General features: G+C 36.6%; 1 pseudogene across 1 annotated transcript; it reads right to left on the bottom strand.

Moving 5' to 3' along the window:
- Nucleotides 8670-9433, bottom strand: LOC102170974 (annotated as a pseudogene). Its single transcript, XR_001295891.2, has one exon. The product of XR_001295891.2 is annotated as a mediator of RNA polymerase II transcription subunit 21 pseudogene (transcript).

Raw genomic sequence — 18951 nt, 5'->3', positions numbered from 1 at the left:
GTGTGCGTGTGCGTGTGTGATAATCCTATAGTAATTGTACCTCTAAATGCATAGATCTGGTAGAGCCCATCAAGAACTTTGTAATAAAATTTTTTGACCTAAGAAGGGTAGCACAGGCTCTTTGAAGTTTAAGAGTTGAAACATTATGTCTTCATATGACTTGCAGTAATTGTAAGTGGTACCCATAATTACCTATTCGGTTTTATTTTAATTTGATTCTAAGTCCAACCTGTAAACTTTTTATAATTCTTAACTTTTAATATTCTTTTTATTTATATTTTAAATTAAAAGCAAAATTATTATGCCCTGAGAGAAAAATTAAAGTTCTGATTCCCTCATCCATCATAACATCTATCCTATTTCTCTTTATATCACATCACTCCCCACTCCAAAGTTAGAATCTATTTGCCACCACTGAACAACAACAATGTTGATACTGAAAAGTTGTTATGGTTTTATTATATACATAAAATGCACATATAATAGATTTTCAATTAGGTAGGTTCCAAAAACTGAACACACCTGTTTAACCAGCATTTCCTCACACTCTCTTCAGATCATTGTGTTTGTCAATGATGACCAATCCGTTGATTTATAATGTTGTAGAACACTTGTTTTTTAATGGATTTTATATAAATGGAGTTATACTGTAGTTAGCTTTTATGGTTTGCTTCTTTTCTTCAGTGTTATATTTATGACATCCAAATTGGTGCTTATATTTGTGGGTTATTCAATCCCATTGCCATGTAACATTCCATTGTGTAAATATACCTGATCCATTCTATAGCAACAGTTAGCCATTCTATGTATGCATTTTTGTTGGGAATATAATCAAGAGTGGAGTTGTTGGGTCAAAGTATATGCTTGTATTCAGAAACAGTCATCTGTTAGTATCTGGGGTGATTGGTTCTAAGACTCTGCTGTGGATACTGAAATTTGCAAATCCTCAAGTCCCTTATAAAGTGGTATTTTAAAAAATAATTTTGTTCTGCAGCTTGTTCAATGTGCAGTTACAGATTTCAAGAATGCAGGGGTCTATCATATTGCCAAACAATTTTCCCAAATATTTATTCTAATTTATATTCTCGGTGTTTAAAAGTTCTGGTTATTCCATATGCTCACCAACACTTTTATTTCTTGTCTTACTCATTTTAGACAATCTGGTAGGTATGAAATTATCTCATTGTGATTTCACTTAGCATTTCCTTTGTGACTAATTATATCATTAGTTGCTTAGTCATGTCCGACTCTTTGCGACCCCACAGACTGCAGCCCATCAAGCTCCTCTGTCCACAGGATTCTCCAGGCAAGAATACTGGAGTGGGTAGCCATTCCCCTCTTCAGGGGATCTTCATGATCCAGGGATCAAATTTGGGTCCTCTTCATTGCAGGCAAATTCTTTACCTTCTGAGCCACCATTAAAGCATTCTTTTAAAAAATTTATTTACTTATTTATTTAACACCAAAAGCATTTTGTATTTGGGTGTAGCTGACTAACAAGCTGTGATAGTTTCAGGTGAACAGTGAAAGGACTCAGCCCTACATATACATGAATCCATTCTCCCCCAAACCCTCTTTCCATCCAGGCTGGCACAAAGCTTTGAGGATACTTCCATGTGCTATGAATAGGTTTTTATTGGTTATGCATTTTGAATATAGCACTGTGTAAATGAGCTTTCCAAAGTCCTTAGCTATCCCTTGCCCCCTGGCAATCATAAGTTCCCTTTTAAAGCATTGTTGCATTTTTTGATCATCTGGACATCTCTTTTGTGTGTGTGTGTGTGACAGATGTGTTCAGAATTTTTACTGAGTTGCCTATATTTTTTCTTACTGATTTGTAGGAGTTTAAATTAGAATCTTGTGTTGGATAAATGCACCGCAAGTATCTTGCGACCCTTTGTAACTCCCAAAGGTATTTTAGTGATCAGAATTCCTTAATTTTAATATAGTTCCACTTTTGAAAATGTTATAGTTAGAGAATTTTTAATTTTTAAAAATTTAATGATGAGAGAAATCGCAATCGTTGTTTTCTTTAAAAGATTTAGTATTTTACTTTTCAGGTTTTGATCTTCAATATAGAATTATTGTTTTTGCATGGTATGAAACATATATATATATAATGTATGTGTGTGTATTCATTCCTCCCTGTATGCTAATTGTTGAGCACCCTTTATTGAAAAGATCTTTTAAAAAAAGTAAGAAAAGATCTTCCTTAATATAGGAATACATTTCAATGTTGCATTTTTCATAAATTAGGATGTTGTTTATGTGTAGATCTGTTTCTGGATTTGATTTTCATTGGTCATTTTGTTTACTCTTACACCATTTAAATTATTTTGTTAATTAAAGTTATTTTATCATTAAAGTAGATTTTCAATATATAATATAAATGCAGCTACTCATTTCCTATGAAGAATCTTGCTAGAATTTTGAAGGTTGTTGAGTTGACTTCATATATTAAATTTGGGGAGATTTGAAAATTTTATAGTATTGAGTCTATTTATTCATGAATATGTACTTCTCCATTTACTTCAGTACTTTAAAATTTCTCTGAAACATTTCTCTGAAATACAGTTTTCGATGCGGAGGTTTTGCACATCTTTCATTATATTGATTCTGAAAATTTTTATGTTTCATTTTTAATTTCATACTGTTTTTTTTATTGCTGGTTTATATAGCTAGAATTGATTTTTGAGTCAGTCCTTTTTTGAATAAAAAAAAAGATTTTTTTATGTGAATCATTTTTAAAGCCTGTATTAAATTTGTTACAATACTGCTTTTTGTTTTTATGTTTTGGTGTTTCGGCCACAGCATGTGGCATCTTAGCTCCCTGACCAGGGATCAAACCTGCACCCCCTACATTGGAAGGTAAAGTCTTAACCACTGGACCACCAGGGAAGTCCCTGTAATTGATTTTTAAAATGACATGCATAGCAAGCTTGCTAAATCCACATATTTATTCTAATTTATTTGTAGATTCTTTTGGTGCCCACATTTGAGCTGTCTATAAACAACAGCAGTTTTATTTCTTCCTTTCTAATTCCTGTGCCTCTTATTTCCTTTTTCTACTTTGTTACATTGACTAGGACGGCCACCAGTACAGTGGTGGATACATATGGCTTTAGCAGAAATCTTTGCTTTGTTCCATATTCCAAGTGAAAGTTTTAACTATTTCACCATTGAGAATAATGATTGCTTTAATTTTCTCTATGAATTCCTTACAAGTTTCTGGTTTGCTAAGTGTTTTTAGTATGTACTGAGTTGTTGTTCAGGCTCTTTCTGTGGTTATACGATCACATGGCATATTTATTTTCTTTGCTAATATGATAATAACATTGATATATATTTTAATATATCCTTGCATACTTGGGAAAAACTCAGTTTTAATATATCGTTCTCTTTCTCTCTCCTCATCCTCATATTTAAATATGTTAAGGGTTTTTGTGTCTATGTCCATGTGAGAGCTGTTTTCTAATTTTCCTTTCTTGTATTATCTCTGTTAGTTTTGGAATTAATGTTATGTTGGCTTCATAAGCAGAGTTAATGGTTGTTTCCTCTTTCTTTGTGAAATGTTTAAGTTTCTATTTTCTTAATGTATGTCAGGTGATTTAGATTTCTAACTTATTCTTATGTGTTAGGGAAATGGAGGAAATCTTGTTCAGGCTTCAGAGGCAGGGGGGCAGGGCTCTGACCTTACTTCTGACCTCCCTGGACACTGCCCAGATCCCATGCTGGCCCACAAGCACAGCATGTCAGGTGGCACCTTAGAAAGAGAGTGGGTCTCGGAATTCTTGAGGTCTGGGCAACCACTTAGGGTTTAACAAAATAAATGACTCACAAGATAAAACAAACAGCATTGTAAAAAGGTTAAAGTAAAACGAGAGCTGCATTTTTGCATGCAAACTGATGATGATATTTGTTTGCTCTCTGGGACTGTAAGTGGGAACCTCCAAAATTGCAGTTCAAAATCTCACCTGTGGAGTGGACACGCTACCCAGAACCCTTTTCAAACAGGGACTCCAGATTGCTGTTACTTCTCAGTGCTCTTTTTAAAACTGGATGTTGATTGGCCCGGGGTAAAGCATCTGCCTGCAATGCCAGAGACCTTGGTTTGATCCCTGGGTCAGGAAGATCCCCTGGAGAAGGAAATGACAACCCACTCCAATACTGTTGCCTGGAAAATCCCATGGGTGGAAAAGCCTGGTAGGCTACAGTCCATGGGGTCGCAGAGAGTGGGACACAACTGAGCAACTTCACTTTCACTTTTTTTCTCTATGCTGTTACTGTCTTCTATTGTTTCTATTTCTTTTTAAAGGACATATTATTTCGCTTATTTTTAAACATAATATAAATGAAATCACATAGCATAATCATGCTTTGGTGTCCGGCTTCTTTCATTCAATGTAATGTTTTTGAAATTTATTAATTTAAATGGATGTATGTATGTTGCTATTTATTGATGAATATTAAATTGTATAAATATACTGCAATATATTTATTTATTCTGTTGTTAATGGGCATTTGGGTTTTTCTCTTATGGAGAAGCTTATATACATTTTCTACATGTCTTTTAGTGGAAATACACTTTGTTTCTCTTGAGTTTACCCCTAAAAATTTAATGGGTGTATCACAAAGTAGGCAATGGTTTTCCAAAGTGGTTGAACAAACCTGTACTCCCACAAGGAATGCAGGAGAGTTCAAGTTGCTCAATATACTACGTGATGTAGTAGAGACAGTAGTAATGACAACACATGACATTATCAGTCCTCTAAATTTAGCTCTTTGGGTAGAGGAATAGTGATACATTATTGTGATTTTGTGTTTAATTACTTATAATGCTTTGTGCCTTTTGATATGCACATTGGCCTCTTGGATACTGCTTTTTTTGAACTGTTATTTAAGGCTTTTGCCCACTTACTAGTTAGGTTGCTTTTCTTATTAGTTCATATAATATTTCTGGTTTCAGTATTCTTTTCCATTGGTCTATTTTTCTATCTCTGCATCAAATTCATATTGTCTTAGCTTGTTGCTTTCTGGAAGGTCTTGTAGTTTAAGTCTTCCAAATTTATTCTCCCTTTTAAATGTTATCCTTGCTGTTCTGTATCCTTTGAATTTATAGATAAACTTTGGAATCAGACTATTAATTTTTAAAAACTTACAAAAAAAGTCCAGCAAAGTATACTTATCTTTTAAAATGGGTTTACATTGTAGTTATAGACCAATTTAGGGAGAATTAACATCTTCAATACTGAGTTTTTTGACCCATGAACACAGAGTATCTATCCATTTATGTGGGTCTTCAATGTCTTTCAGATTTTTTAAGTTCAGAGATCTTGCACAACTTTCTGAAGTCTTATTCCTAAGTGTTTGATTTTCTTAAAAATTCTATTATAAATGGTTTCACTTTATACTATATTTATTTTTTGAAGAACAGTTGATGTACAATGTTGTGTTAATTTCTGCTGCATAGCAAAGCAATTCAGTTATACATCAGTTCAGTTCAGTTCAGCCGCTCAGTCGTGTCCGACTCTTTGAGACCCCATGAATCACAGAATGCCAGGCCTCCCTGTCCATCACCAACTTATATATATATATATATATATATAGACACACACACATTCCCTTTTAATATTCTTTTCCATTAAAGTTTATCACAGGATATAGAATATAGTTCCATGGGCTATACAGTAGGACCTTATTTATCCATTCTCTATATAACAGGTTACATCTGCTGACTCCAGCCATAAACTCTGTCCCGACCCCACCCCTGTTCCCCCTTGGCAACCACAGTTCTGTTCTCTGTGTCTGCGAGCCTGTTTCTGTTTCCTAGGGATGCCCATTTGTGTCATATTTTAGATTCCACATGTAAGCGATATCAAATGGTATTTGTCTCTCTTCCTGACTTATTTCACTTAGCATAATAATCTCTAGTTGCATCCATGTTGCTACAAATGGCATTATTTTATTATTTTTCATGGTTGAGTAGTATTTTAATTATAGCTTTTTTTCTGGATGTATGCCCAAGAATAAGATTGCTAGATTATATGATATCGATTTTTAGTTTTTTGAGAAGCCTTCATAGTGTTTTCCAAGTGGCTACACCAACTTACAGAAGATGTAACAGTGAGTTGCTACCTAACAATAGTGTAAGATGATTCCCTTTTCTTAACAACCACTCCAGAATTTGTTATTTGTCTCAGACTGTAAAGCAGCTGTCTACAATGCGGGAGACCTGGGTTCTGTCCCTGGGTTGGGAAGATCCCCTGGAGAAGGAAATGGCAATCCACTCCAGTACTATTGCCTGGAAAATCCCATGGACAGAGGAGCTTGGTAGGCTATAGTCCATGGGGTCGCAAAGAGTCGGACAAGACTGAGCTACTTCACTCACTCAGACTTTTAACAATGGTCATTCTGATCAGCGTGCCATGTACCTCATTATAGTTTTTACTTGCATTTCTATAATAATGAGCAATGTTGAGCATCTTTTCATGTGCCTATTGGTCACTTGTATTTCTTCTTTGGAGAAATGTCTATTTAAGTTTTCTGCCCATTTTTCAACTGAATTTTTGTTTTCTTGGTTATTGAGTTCTCTGTTGTGGCTCAGTTGCTCAGGTGTGTCCAACTCTTTATGACCCTGTGGACGACAGCACATCAGGCTTCTCTGTCCTTCTCCATCTCCCAGAGCTTGCTCAAACTCCTGTCTATTGAGTCGGTGATGTTAACCAACCATATCAATTTCTATAACCCCCTTCTCCTCCAACCTTCAATCTTTCTCAGCATCAGTGTCTTTTCTTATGAGTCAGCTCTTCCCATCAGGTGGCCAAAGTATGGAGCTTCAGCTTCAGCATCAGTCTTTCCAATGAATATTCAGGACTGATTTCCTTTAGGATGGACTGGTTTGATCTCTTTGTAGTCCAAGGGACACTCAAGAGTCTTCTCCAACACCACAGTTCAAAAGCATCAATTCTTCAGCATTCAGCTTTCTTTATGGTCCAACTCTCATACCCATACATGACTACTGGAAAAACTAGAGCTTTGACTAGATGGACCTTAGTTGGCAATGTAATGTCTCTGCTTTTTAATATGCTGTCTAGGTAGGTCATAACTTTTCTTCCAAGGAGCAAGCGTCTTTTAATTCCATGGCTGCAATCACCATCTGCAGTGATTTTGGAGCCCCCCAAAAATAAAGTCAGCCACTGTTTTCACTGTTTTCCCATCTATTTGCCACGAAATGATGGGACCAGATGCCATAATCTTAGTTTTCTGAATGTTGAGCTTTAAGCCAACTTTTTCACTCTCCTCTTTTACTTTCATCAAGAGGCTCTTTAGTTCTTCTTCACTTTCTGCCATAAGGGTGGTGTCATCTGCATATCTGAGGTTATTGATATTTCTCCCAGCAATCTTGATTTCAGCTTGTGCTTCTTCCAGTCCAGTGTTTCTCATGATGTACTCTGCATAGAAGGTAAATAAGCAGGGTGACAATATACAGCTTTGACATACTCCTTTTCCTATTTGGAACCAGCCTGTTGTTCCATGTCCAGTTTTAACTGTTGCTTCCTGACCTGCATACATCAAGAGGCAGGTCAGGTGGTCTGGTATTCCCATCTCTCTCGGAATTTTCTACAGTTTATTGTGATCCACACAGTCAAAGGCTTTGGCATAGTCAATAAAACAGAAATAGATGTTTTTCTAGAACTCTCTTGCTTTTCGATGATCCAGTGGATGTTGGCAATTTGATCTCTGATTCCCTTGCCTTTTCTAAAACCAGCTTGAACATCAGGAAGTTCATGGTTCACATATTGCTGAAGCCTGGCTTGGAGAATTTTGAGCATTACTTTACTAGCGTGTGAGATGAATGCAATTGTGTGATAGTTTGAGCATTCTTTGACATTGCCTTTCTTTGGGTTTGGAATGAGAACTGACCTTTTCCCATCCTGTGGCCACTGCTGAGTTTTCCAAATTTGCCTTTCACACTGCTCCTCCCCCAAAATAAATTGAGTGCCTATCATGTGAAAGGCTGTGTAATTTGTACAAATGATGGTAAAGTTGACCTTTGAATATGAATTGTCTAGCTTGAGACTCAGTACTTTTGTTTTTTGTACTGTGTTTTCCAAAAGTGTTGCCGGGGACTTCACTGAAAACTTATAATTTCAGGCATTTCTAAGCCATTATGAGATGAAATGTAAAATCCAAACCTAGTCTTTTCCTTATTACATGATCCTGAGTGAATTTTTCCCTGTGGTACAGAGTAATTTTTTTGTATACAATCCTAAATGTAATTCTAAATATAATGAAGAAATAGTCTCTGAGTATTATTCAGTGGAAGATGAGCAAGCATCTTAGGATGATGTAAGAGAAGACAAGCATCTTAATATGTAGGCATTTATTTTCTTCTTTCATTTTCTTTTTAGATAGGAGTTGCATGTACTAAAATTTGCAAATCTTGAGTGCACATTTTGAGGTGTTTATGTATGTATATATCTTTGTAATCATCATTCAGATCAAAGCATAGAAATCTTTTTTTGCCTTAAAGGTTTCTTTGTGCCTCTTTATAGCAAATGTCTCTTCCCCCCAGTCACAGATGTTGCCCTTATTTGAATTCCTATCACTACATATTTGTTTTATCTGTCTGGAACTTTATATATATATATTTATATATATATATTTACAGTACAGCTGTTTATTAATTATATTATGAACATTAATGTAATATTGGCCTCAATAATTTCACTCAGATAATAAAAAATAGTGGCATAGTGACAGTTTTAAAGCTGGTTCATTCATGATTTTATAAGCTTATTTATTAAGAGTGAAAACAGAAGACTATTTAAAATAGCTGAAAAGATAACATGTGTCATAGTGCTCAATGTTTCTGAAACTGTTGGTAAGGCTTACACCTAAATCTGATGCAGAATTCCTACTGGCATTGAAACAGTTCTTTCCTCACCCGCAGTATGTATACACTGGTGCTATGAGTCTGGAAGAGACTGGCTATGGGTGCCGCTTCTCGTCTTCAGCTGGGACTGTGCGATATCAGCAAGTGCGCTCTGTATCTTTTCCAGAAGCATGTCCCCTCGGTAGACAACATCCTCCAGACTGGTAGCAGCCTCGTGGTTTTCCTCTTCAAGCTTATATAAACTAGCAGCCTGTAAAGCAGCTGTAGATTCTTCACTGGGTAAGGAATCTATCAGAACATCAATGTCTTTTGCTGTTCGTGCAATCAGCGCTGCAAAAAGCTGGGCATATTCTTCTGTAGGGTTAGCCGGCTGATCTTTGTTAATGGCTGTCTGAATATTACTAAAGGAGGCAGGAGGGCCACACTGCTGCAGCACTCCAATGGCGTTACAAAACTGATCTGCAAGCGAGTTCACAGCGTCCGGCAGCTGCGTGAGCCGATCCGCCATGTTCCTCCCGCAAACAGAGTGGAACTTTATATTAAAAAAATTGTATATCATGTGGTTTAAAAATAGTAGGCTTAAATTTCCTTGTAAAATTTACATGTTAGTCCTCATCTTTTGTATCTGGCTTCTGTCACCCCACATACTGTCTTTGTGATTCATCCAAGTTGCTACCGTACATTTTAATGTCAGCTTGGATTCCATGTCTTAATCTACACAATGAATAGGTTGGGCTAGATGAACTCTAAGGAGTTTTTGACTTCTGACAATAAGTGAGACATTCTTTCCACTGTTTGGCAAGAATTAAAATGCAGGAATTCTGACCTGAATTAGTTGCCATGATACCATAATAATATTGGGAATGACAGCTATGAACGTGTAATCAAGTGACAGCATTGATGCATGTCTAGGCTGGAAACATTTTACACACCTGTGTTATGTAAGGACAGAAACTTTGTTCTATCTCAGGATGCCCTCCTTTACTTCTGAGCCCTCCCTTAGCCAGCATTCTCCCTGTGTGAATTACAAGTTGTACTCTCCATATTGCAGTTTAAAAAGTCATTTATAAACAGGCTTAAAATAAGACTCTGGTACAGAGTATTCTGATCCCTCCTAGTTTTGTTTAGGAATTCGTATGAGTAGTGTTTAAGAGTAGTCAATGGCATTAGAGAAACTCATATTCATATCCTGGTGTTTTACTTCTACCCCTGTGCATGACCTTGGGTAAGTATTTTTTTTAATTTAAATTTATTTATTTTAATTGGAGGCTAATTAGTTTACAATATTGTATTGGTTTTGCCATACATCAACATGAATCCGCCACTGGTGTACATGTGTTCCCCATCCTGAACCCCCCTCCCTCCTCCCTCCTCCCTCCCCGTACCATCCCTCTGGGTCATCCCAGTGCACCAGGCTCAAGCATCCTGTATCCTGTATCGAACCTGGACTGGTGATTCATTTCATATATGATATTATACATGTTTCAATGCCATTCTCCCAAATCATCCCACCCTCTCCCTCTCCCACAGAGTCCAAAAGACTGTTCTATACATCTGTGTCTCTTTTGCTGTCTCGCATATAGGGTTATCGTTACCGTCTTTCTAAATTCCATATATATGCGTTAGTATACTGTATTGGTGATCTTGGGTAAGTCTTAAACTCTGTTGCCTCACTTCAGAATGGAGATAATTATAGGTACCTCATAGGATTATTATGAAGATCCAAATGAGATAATGCACGCTGAGTGCTCAGAGTACTTGTAATACAGATAGCGCTCCATCCAGGACAGCTATTACTGCTGGTGTTTCTCAGCCAAATCTGACATCCTAGCTCCTGAGACCACACATTCTCCCTGAAGTTCCTTTTCTATGCCAGTCCCATGTGTTCACATGTGCTGGGACAAAAGTGGATGTAACAGTGAGTAGTGGACAACCACAAGATTTTTAATCAATCCCATGAGGAAGAAAACTTTCAACAGAGAATAAGCAAACAGTGGATAGGAGGTAAGAAGTGGGTTCTTACAGCATCTCTTATCACGAAACATTTCATTATCTTGACTGAGGCACCAAATCTCTTTGGAATAGACAGGATAGTTTAATAAATTAATAGAGCACATGTTTTTCATTCTGTTCTGCCATGTACTCTCAAGTTCCTCAAACTCTAAGGAAATTTCTTCATACATGAAAGTAAGATAGAAGTTAAGAAAAGTTAAGAAACGAAGTTAAGCAATATAATAAAGAAGTTAATATAATATAGAAGTTAAAATCCACATACTATAGAAGTTAAAAGAATATATGGAGTCAGATGAATTGGGTTTGAATTCTGACATTGCCATTAACAATACTTGCGAAATATCAGACAACTTAATTTGTTTGCTTCTTGGCTTCCTGATCTGTAGAATGTGTTGTTAGTTGTTTTGAAGATCGGTTAACATAAGGAGAACAAATTTCACAGTGTTCTGTGCTAAGTGCTAAGTCACTTCAGTCATGTGTGACTCTTTGAGACCCTATAGACTGTAGCCCACCAGGCTCCTCTGTGCATGGAATTCTCCAGGCAAGAATACTAGAGTGAGTTGCCAGTTCCTTCTCCGGGGGATCTTCCTGACGCAGGGATTGAACCCATATCTCTCATGTCTCCTGCATTGGCAGGCAGGTTTTTAACCACTCAGTCAACAAATGTTAGCTCTTACTCACAGACATAATATTTCCTGTATTTTCAGATTGTTAAGTATAGTTATATGAAATAAGGTAGGTTAAATGACTGACATGGTTTTTAAAGATTTTTCAAGTGCAATTGTTATATATAAATATTCTAATTTATAAAAATAGGACTGTGATGAGAAGATTTAAGGAAAAATAAATATCTTCGGCACCAAATTAATGGGTTTACTATTTTTTAAATGGGAGTATAAGAAAAAATAAGTGGGAGAAGCTATATGGTTTATGAGATCTATGTAAAGAAATGCTCTTGTTTTTGCTCTGAAATAGTGAAAACCATGTAAAGATTCTTAAGTCAGATAATAAGCAATAATAATGATGATAATGATAATAATAATCATCATGAAATACCTTTTCATGGAGTAAAATCTGAGAAATAACCCAGAGTTCTCTCTTAGGTAATATCCTTGCTTTATGGAGCCTATATTCAAGTGGACTGGACTTAGTCACTCAGTTGTGTCTGACTCTTTGTGATTCCAAGGACCTGTAGCCCACCAGGCTCCTCTGTATGTGGGATTCTCCAAGCAAGAATACCAGAGTGGGTTGTCATTCCCTTCTCCAGGGGATCTTCCTAGGAAAAGAAAAATAGTAAAGAAGTAAACAGATTAACAGTGAAGAAGTAAGCAGGCTTCCCTGGTGGTCAGACATAAAGAATCTTCCTGCAATGTAGAAGGCCTGGGTTCGATCCCTGGTTGGAAAGATTTCCTGGAGAATGAAATGGCAACCCACTCAAGTACTCTTGCCTGGAGAATTCCATGGACAGAGGAGCCTGGTGGGCTACAATCAATGGGGTCGAAAAGAGTCAGACATGACTGAGCAAGCAATGCGCAGAAACAGATTAATAGCAAGAGGATTCCAAATATGATTATTCTCCAAAGGCAATAAACTGTGTCATGAAAATGACTGGGAATGGGGATGAAGTAGATGGAGGACTGCTTTAGATTTGGTTGTGAAGAAAGATCTGAGAAGAAATATTTAAGTTGACCCTGTAAAGAAATCAGGCACTCACAAATCTAGGGGAGAGACTTTCTAGGCAGAGGGTAAGCTGGTATAAGATTCTAAGGCAGGAACAAGCTTGGCGTGTTGGAGAAACAGTAAGAGGGTTGATGGTGCTGGAATACAGTACACAAGAAGAAAGAACAGCGCAGGGTGACATTGGAAAGATTCACTAGCATACTGTGGACCACAGCTGAAAGTCTGTATCTATCTCTGCACGTGTGGTTTGGTGGGGAATAATCAGAAGCTCTAAGCAAATGTTTTAATTGATCTTATTTACATTTTTAAGACATCTCAGACTACTCTGTGAAAACTTCATTGGCATGGAAGCAAAGAAACTGACGAGGAGGCTATAGCAGCAGCCCATGTGAGAGATGATAATGGCTTAGCTCAGTTGGTAACGACTGAGTAATTTAGAGTATGTAATAGAAGAATTGGCGGGACTTACTCAAAGATTATATAGAAAGGAGTCAGGTAGGAATCGTAGACTTTAGGCTAGAGAAATTGAATTGAAGCTGGACATGTTTACTGAGAAAGGCTATAGTAATGGAGAGTGAGGCTTCAGGGGCTTATGAGTACACACGTGTGAATATTCTATAGTTTATTTTACCATTTTCCTTTTGGTATAGGTTGAAGTTGATATTCCCTTTTATATAAAGGTGTGCAATTACCAATCTTATATGTTCAGGTTAGTGCATTTGCTCTGTTATTTCACTGGCATAACAAAGTTAAATTGCTCTGCAATGCTCTTAGAAAGGCTTTTCCAATTCACACTTCTGCCAGAGTTTAGTACACTAAACTCTATAAATTCTGCTGATTTCCACAAACTCTCCTGGCACTGTCAGTGTTTTTCTTTTTAACCTTTGCGAACCCAAATTGAATCCTATTTCAAGTCACTAAGTACTAAAGGACCCTTTCTTTGACCAGATAATGCTAAATGTTTTGAAAGGGAGTTGGGGAGAAGGTTATCAAAGAGAACTAAAAATGAAATAATAATGATAAGCAAATACTATCTGAAATTGAGAGCTTTTAATTGTCAAGAACTATTTTAAGTACTTTATGTAAGTGTTAATTTAATTATGAGAACTCCTTTTACCATTCAGAATTTATGTATAAAAAAACTGAGGCAAGGAGAGATAAAGTAACTTGCCAAGTTTTAAGCAGTTTGTTGGTGGCAGACATAATCCTTCCAAAATCCATACTTCTAATCATTAACTTCCATTAACAGTCTCCAAAACATCTGATTAGTGAATGTTTTATTTACATAAAGACAACAGCATGAGATAGAATTTTGTAGTTCAGTCACTCAGTCGTATCTGACTGTGTAACCCCATGGACTGCAGCATGCCAGGCTTCCCTGCCCTTCCCCATCTCCAGGAGCTATATGAGATAGAATATAGTGTTTAGATATCAGGTATTCTAGTAGTTAGGGAAAAACACATGCAAGCTAAATAAGTATTGATTAACTTAGGACTTAGTTGAAGTTTTTATTCAGATAGAGACTTTCTCTACTCTCTGAAAATCTGCTTAGTGGTCAAAAACCCATCTTCCTCAGTATTACCATCACTTCCAACTAGTGGGTGTCTGTATGTGCATGCTAAGTCACTTTGGTCATGTCCGACTCTTTGCGATCCTATGGACTGTAGTCCATGGATCCTCCAGGCTAGAATACTGGAGTGGGTTTCTATGCCCTCCTTTAGCGGATCTCCTTGACCCTGGGATTGAATCTGTGACTTTAACATCTCTTGCATTGGCAGGCAGGTTCTTTACCACTAGTGCCCCCTAGGAAGCCCTGCGTGAGTGCCTACTATGTGTCAAGTCCTGAGTTATAAGCACTATGGGTATTATCAGCAACCCTTATATTACCATCACTTTTTCACAGATGAAGCTAGGTTAAATGAATGTGTAGAGTCCCATGGGTATGAACAGAACCTGGATTCAAACTCAATTTGTATCTAGCTTAAAATTCTTACTCTTCCTACAGTAACAAAAAGAAGAATAGCAGATATATTCATAAGCCAAGGTGTGATCAAAGTCCAAGAACTCACATATATTCCAACAAGTAAATGATAGCCAAATTATGTAAATTTTACAAAACAGAGATGAGTAGAAATATTTTGAAGCTTGGAGGAGTCATTGGAAGACTTTTGAGGATGGAAAGATTTTTAAATTTTTAATTAGGACTCAATATTTTAGAGCTTTTAGAATCTCAGCGAAATTCAGGGGAAGATTCAGGTAAATTTTGATTATCTACAGCTTATCAATTATTTCTTTCGTGGATCATTCCTTTGATGTTATGTCTAAAAAGTCATCACTGTACCCAAAGTTGTCTAGGTTTTGTCCAGTATTGTCTTCTAGGAGTTTTATAGTTTTGTATTTTACATTTTGAGGTAATGTTTCTATTGAGTTAATCTTTGTGAAGGGTGTAAAGTCCATCTTATTTATTTATTTTTTGCTTGTGGATGTTCACTTGTTCCAGGATTATATATTTAAAAGACTATGTTTGTTTCATTTTATTGCCTTTTTCTCCTTTTGTCAAAGATAAGCTGACTATTTATGTGCGTGTATTTCTGGGCTCCCTGTTCTATTCCATTGATCTGTATGTCTTCTAGCCAGCACCACATTGTCTTGATTACTGTAGCTTTGTAAGTCTTACAGTCAGGTAACATCACTCTTTTAACTTTATTTTATGTCTTCAACAGAGTATTGACTACTCTGTGTTTTACCTCTTTATATAAATTTTAGAATCAGTTTGTCAATATCCACCAAATAACTTGCTAAAATTTTGATTGGAATTGCATTGAATCTATGGACCAAGTTTGGAAGAATCTTGTCATAACTGTTTATTAGTTCCAGGAATCTTTTTATGGTTCTTTTGAACTTCCTGTGTAGACAATCACATCATTTCTGAATAAACATGGTTTTATGTTTTCCTTTCCAATACCTTAATTTTTTCAATACTTTTATTTTAATGGAACTAATAGCTATCATTTATTAAGCACTTACAAAGGAATTTTCAAATATTTTCTAAATAATCTTCATGATAATTCTATGAAATACCTTAATCTCAGAAATTTTAACCAAGGCTCAGAAATTTTAAGTAATTTTCTGAAGATTTCACAAAACCTAATCTATCTGTTGTCTTCACTTGGCATGCATCCCTGGTTATAAAATGTTATAAAAATGTAGATCAAATAAAACTGTGCATGATCTAAGATTATTGGAAGCATCAAATATAATAATTAAGGTAAAAGTGTGTTATTGCTACAATGTCTGAGACCAATAAAATGACAGAAAATTGTCTGTGTGGACCAGGATACATTCATAATTGTAAGCAGATTCAAGGAATTTAAATTTTTTAATTTGGGGAGAAAAAAAAGATTTCCCTTATCAGCAAGTATTCTCTGTTATTTGATATTTTATTAGGTATTTTGGTTATGAAAAATGTATAAGGTATTGACTCTGTTCTGTTAGATATACAGCTTTAAAAACAAGAGCGAATTATAATTTAATCATTAAAATAATGTGTTAAATGGGTGAGCAAGTCAGTATGTATATGCTAGAGGAAGTCAGAGGAGGGAATGTTCTCTGAGGCCAGTTGGAGAGGGGAAGCTCTTTGTACCAGCTGGAACTCTCCTCCACTTGAATTCTGATTGATGCTCTTCCCACATGACGATGTTATATCATAAAATTGAGAAGAAAATGAAGGATCCGCTAATCCCCATTCCTTATTTTGCCAGTGTGGAAATTAGGGCTCAGAAACCACAGATTTTTAGGATGAAGTTGTTTTTGATGATGAAATCACTTGTTATTGTTCAGTTGCTAAGTCATGTCAGATTCTTTGCTACGCTATGGACTATAGCCTGTCAGGCTCCTCCACTATCTCACAGATGAAATCAGTGCTCATTGCTAAATGTATGTGGCTTTTAGATCTTTGTACCTTAGCACTTCTTTCCTTTTCTATAGGCAATTGTTTCCTTAGAAGACCTCAGAAAGAATAAGCTGTCTTATGTTTATGTTCAGAGAAGGCAATGTCAACCCACTCCAGTATTCTTGCCTGGGAAATCCCATGGACAGAGGAGCCTGTTCATATTCAGGAAATTTGATTTAGAAGTTGAGTTGTTTGCCTCAAATACTTTTTAGAAGAAGGTGGGGTAGAAATAAATTAGCAAGTGAACATAAATAGACATGAATAGTCCTGGATAAAATGACATTCTTTAAATCTAAGGAAATCCTATACAATGAATCATACTTCATGCATTTCACATTATGATTTGACCTTGGAGAGTTTGGTGGCTATTAAGGACAGTGTGATTTAATTCTTAAAAAGAATTGGGTGGGATCTGGAATGGAAGAGGAAGAGAACAATCATTTATTGAACACCTTTTATTTGCCAAGTATTGAGCTAGATTTCATTTAACTTTAATCCTCACATTATTTTGTGAGATCAATGTCATTATTTCTCCTCTTCTGAAGAGATGCCATAGTTAATATACCTGGTATGTGGAGAAGGTTGGCTCTAAAGCATGTGTTGTGTCCTCTGAATTAGTTTGCTTTATACAGTCTCTAGATTTGGTGGAATATTAGGTTTCCTCATCTGTAAAATGAGAATGTTATTACTTTTCTCATTTATCTCCCATATAGGAATGTAAAACAGTTTTATTATTCAATGAACTAAAGATATGAAAGTATTTTGAAAAATGTTATGCTATTATTTTCAGCCAGAAGTGTGTGATTACAACATTCTGACATCAAAAAAAATTTTTTTTATTAAAATATAGTTGATTTATGACACTGTATTAGTTTCCGGTATACAGCAAAGTAATTCAGTTATACATGTATGCTGCTGCTGCTGCTGCTAAGCTGCCTCAGTCGTGTCTGACTCTGTGCAACCCCATAGACGGCAGCCCACAAGGCTCCCCCATCCCTGGGATTCTCCAGGCAAGAATGCTGGAGCGGGTTGCCATTTCCTTCTCCAATGCATGAAAGTGAAAAGTGAAAGTGAAGTCGCTCAGTCGTGTCCGACTCCTAGCGACCCCATGGACTGCAGCCTACCAGGCTCCTCTGTCCATGGATTATCCAGGCAAGAGTACTGGAGTGGGTTCCCATTGCCTTTTCCATACATGTATAAATATATTATTTTTATATCCTTTTCCATTATGGTCTATTACAGGGTATTGAATATAGTTCCATGTGCTATAGGACCAGTAAGACCTTGTTTCTCTGTTTTATATATAGTAGTTTAATATTTGCTAATTTTAAACTCCTAACTTGTCCCTCTCCACCTGTTATCCCCTTTGGTAACCATAAGTTTGTTTTCTATGTCTGTGGGTCTATTTCTGTTTCATAAATAAATTCATTTGTATAATATTTTAGATTCTACATATAAGTGGCATCATATGGTCGTTCTTTCTCTGACTTACTTCACTTAGTATAATAATCTCTAGTTGCATCCATGTTGCTGCAAATGGCATTATTTCATTCTTGAGAGTATGTATTGCATTGTTTATACAAATCACATCTTTATCCATCCTTCAGTTATGGACATTTGGGTTTCCATGTCTTGGCTATTGTAAATGCTGTGAACACTGGGGTCATGTATTTTCTTGAATTACAGTCTTCTCCAAATATGTGCCCAGGAGTGGGATTGCTGGATCATATGGTAGCTCTGTTTTCAGTTCTTTTTTTGAGAACCTCTATACTGTTCTCCGGGAGAAGGCAATGGCACCCCACTCCAGTACTCCTGGCTGGAAAATCCCATGGACTGAGGAGCCTGGTAGACTGCAGTCCATGGGGTCGCTGAGGGTCGGACACAACTGAGCGACTTCACTTTCACTTTTCACTTTCATGCATTGGAGAAGGAAATGGCAACCCACTCCAGTGTTCTTGCCTGGAGAATCCCAGGGACGGGAAAGCCTGGTGGGCTGCCGTCTATGGGGTCACATAGAGTCGAACACGACTGAAGTGACTTAGCAGCATACTGTTGCCCATAGGCTTCTCCAGTTTACGTTTCCACTGTTGGTGTTTCAAATCTGGAAGGCAGCACAATAGCATGGCCTCTGTGGTCACATGTCTCTAGGTTTGAATCCAGTCTGTGCCACTCTCTAGTTTTATGATTTAGGTTAAGATTCTTAGCCTCAGTTTCTAATTTTATAATGGAGAGAAAAACAATTCATAGGCCTATGGGGAACATTAAATAAGATGACAGGTGAAAAACATAGTTCTCTAGGCCCTCAGGAGAAGTTTTACCCAAACTACCTCTAGTAATGAGAACATATTGTGAGGATAACATGTGCCAATAAGAAAGAAGGATAATAGATGGAAAATGTGGTATACGCATA

Source organism: Capra hircus, chromosome 7 (genome assembly GCF_001704415.2).
Source record: "Capra hircus breed San Clemente chromosome 7, ASM170441v1, whole genome shotgun sequence".
Classification (NCBI taxonomy): domain Eukaryota; kingdom Metazoa; phylum Chordata; class Mammalia; order Artiodactyla; family Bovidae; genus Capra; species Capra hircus.
Note: the sequence above shows the minus strand (reverse complement) of the source record. Positions and strands in the feature narration are given on the sequence as shown.